The sequence below is a fragment of the Saccoglossus kowalevskii genome, chromosome 21 (assembly GCF_978046115.1).
Source record: "Saccoglossus kowalevskii chromosome 21, keSacKowa6.1, whole genome shotgun sequence".
Lineage (NCBI taxonomy): Eukaryota > Metazoa > Hemichordata > Enteropneusta > Harrimaniidae > Saccoglossus > Saccoglossus kowalevskii.
This window is the reverse complement of record NC_140661.1, coordinates 21,937,615-21,941,021: the sequence shown is the minus strand read 5'-3', so window position 1 is coordinate 21,941,021 and position 3,407 is coordinate 21,937,615.

Genomic DNA, 3,407 nt, shown 5'->3' with positions numbered 1-3,407 from the left:
AAGTATTACTGTGACAAAGTCACCTGAGCGATCCACATAGCAAGAGAATTCGAGAGAGGTCAGAACTGACAAGGGGCAATCAAAACACGTGGGTGCCACATGTGCAAAGGGCGCTTGTACTAATGTTTACCTCGACAGCAACGTATCACTGATCGCCCTCTACGGCAACCCGCGGCTTAGGTCTATGACGCCGTTTCGAACAGGGCAGTTTACTTTTTGTTACCATAACGTCCCCGTCACGAAATATTTTTTTAAATAATTGTTCATCATCAAGTTACAAATTTCGATTTCTTTTCCTGACGCATCATTATTATAAACTATATGACCTGTGGTGACATAGTTCGCGGCTATGGGTGCCGTTTGTGCATTTATTTATATAGCGTTTTTTTATGGATTTAAATTATCATATACAAACAATTCTGTGATTTTTCATTATTAATAAATAATGATATTCCAAATCAATTATATAGGAATCATGAGTTAACATGTTTGTTTTATTTATGAATAATAAGATTCGTACTATTATATATACAATATCTTTATGTACATTTTATTATTTATAAATAATTTTACTCAATACGTTATTTAATTGTGACTTGAGATATGTTATGCATATAAAGAAATTATGAAGGTCGAGTTCAATTCTATGAAAACAATCTTTGTTTCAGCATTTATTTACAAACCAAGGATCAACGTACTATATTCTTTATTCATATTAATTGGATTTATATACAAACTTTTGTGTTTCGTATATACTCAGAAAGGTGTGTAATATTATTTACATATGATGCAGCAAAATGCATTATTTATAAATGAATATCATTAAATTTAAGTAAGCTCGTTATTTGTAAATAATAATACAGACGCGTGTATTTCCTATTTCATTGCTAAATTTGAATAAGCGCATTGAATGTAAATAACCAAGCGCGAACATCGAAGTTTATGAATAATTGCAATTCGACGAATAACTTTATTTGCAAACCATGGACGTTGGTGGCGTTTTCGTGATTTATAAAAAAAAGTGAGGGTCTCAAAATTGAACATGAACATTTTGGGTGTGACGGTCACACTCTTTGATTCGATTACCTTAAAAAGGCCTGCTAAAAATTTCGTCTTTTTAAGTCAAACTGAATTATATACCGCGGCATGTTCTGATTAATGCGATGATTATAGCGTAGATTCATCAATATAAAATAGCTTCATTCAATTCATAACATGTAAATAGCGTCACAGAAATACAGACATGGTTAGGTCTTCTGATAACGATACAATACACAACCTGTATACCATTTATTTCCAAAAATGACTCCACTGATACAGCGGCAAGTGTTCGACAGGTACAGGAACGCGGTAAAGACAGAAATTGAGCTGAACTCGAGCAGAAGTAAAGCAAACACTGATTGGTCAATGCCGACCTTGTACGGATTTTAAGGTAGATACTATTAATAAGTCTTGCCGTTTTCTAGTTTGTATTTATTGTATTGTCTGAAAACAAATGCACAGATGTTTTTATCGACACTTATATGCCTCAACTCAATCACTGTAGTGCTATGCAAGACAAAACAATCGCATGTCGAATACAATGTATGCCATAGAGGGCGGTGATACCTGTTATGTCGCAAACATTAATATTATTATTATTGTTAGAGTTATTATCGTTATATTCGTTGTTACCGCCGATATTCAAGTGTGATTGCATAAATTATGTTAATTAGGACACTCTGAGTGTCGATAAAACCATCTGTGCATTTGTTTTCAGACAATACAATAATTACAAACTAGAAAACGGCAATATCAATAGTATCTACCTAGCGAAATTAATAACTTCCACAAATTTTGTGCCGTTTTGTGACGTTTACACGACTGATCTCGTCTGTAGATGAGCCATAAAATTGGTATCATTATGTTCTATTCTGTAAATGTTAATGAATGCATAGGCCTCCGAGGATATGTCTGCATGAATGGCCAGAAAACAAAATGCCCCTCTTGAAAATATTTATGGCGTGAGAAACTTGCTTGCTTGACAGTGACAAAATTCGCCACGTGTGTAGTGATTCAATTGTGATGTTTCTACCCTAGCTAATAGTGTTCATATTACATGAACACACTCGTATCATTCTAGGTGCCAACAGTTTCAAGAGCGTGCACATACAATGAAATAAATAAATAAATAAATAAATAAATGAGATATATAAATGAAATAATAAATAAATAAAGCAGCGAGAGAGAAGACTATAAGAGCATCGTCGTGATTAGAATTGAAGGATATGCCTACATAATTATGGACCTTTAGGCAGTGGTTTCCGGTTCGACCGTTAACATCGCCATCATTTGGTCATTAGTTGATATGACTAATATATATAGGTACATGCTCCTAAACAATATTTTCTAGTTATTTGTAGAATATTATTGTGTAAATATTATACCATTGTTTTCTAGTTTTTTGTTTTTCGTTATTTTATAATTATTTAAACTGTCAAGTGTACTGTAAAATGACTAATTTTCACTGATTTCACTGATTTCAGGTACATTCAGTGGGTTTTAAATTCACGGTTTTATCATTTAGATAATGTGTTCTATGCTAAATTTTACATATTCACTGGGTTTTAATTTAGCGCATTTTCCAGTCAGCGAAGTAAGCAAAATTAAAACCCAGTGAATAATTAACCCTTTTACAGTAATTTAATATCTAAATTAAATATATATGTAGCAGTCATTCCATGGCAAGCGAGTGCAGCCTAGCAGTATAATGGCCCACTCAAAATAAAACTGACGTAACCATAGAACGTCGAAGTGCGTGAATTGTGGAAATCGAGGTACATGTATTAGTTCGCGCGCGAGTTGAGCGGGATTCAAGATGGCGTTGGTTGCCAGAAAACGATTAACTTATCATTAAACAACATTCTGAAGATGTTTCGCTTCGCATAATTTGTGAAACAACAAACAAAATTCATATTGCCACGATTGACGCATTGTATGAACACCAAATATAATAGTACCACTGTAAATTTGAAACGTATTCGGTATACAGAATTTGTTTAATGCGTACTTGATTTGCAGTATGTTAAGATTGTTGAATGAATGAATGCAGTGTTAGTACTTTCACTCGCATCCGTAATTGGTAAAATGTGAGAAGCGGGTACGTCTCGCAATTTGGCAAGACTTCTTGTTCTCATCGGTATTTGTGATAATTTGTTGATATCTGCCATATAACAAAATTCTCGCCAATTTATGTTTACTTCTTATAATTATCACCGTTTATCAGTAAGAAGTCGCGCCAATAAATTGATGAGAACAGCGTTTTAATTTCAAAGGTTTTATTTCAAAATTTATATGATATCGAGTGTAGCTGAGCTGCGAGAAGGTGTCAGTTTCCCGGCCTAGTATCATTTTGTTACCAACAGTTC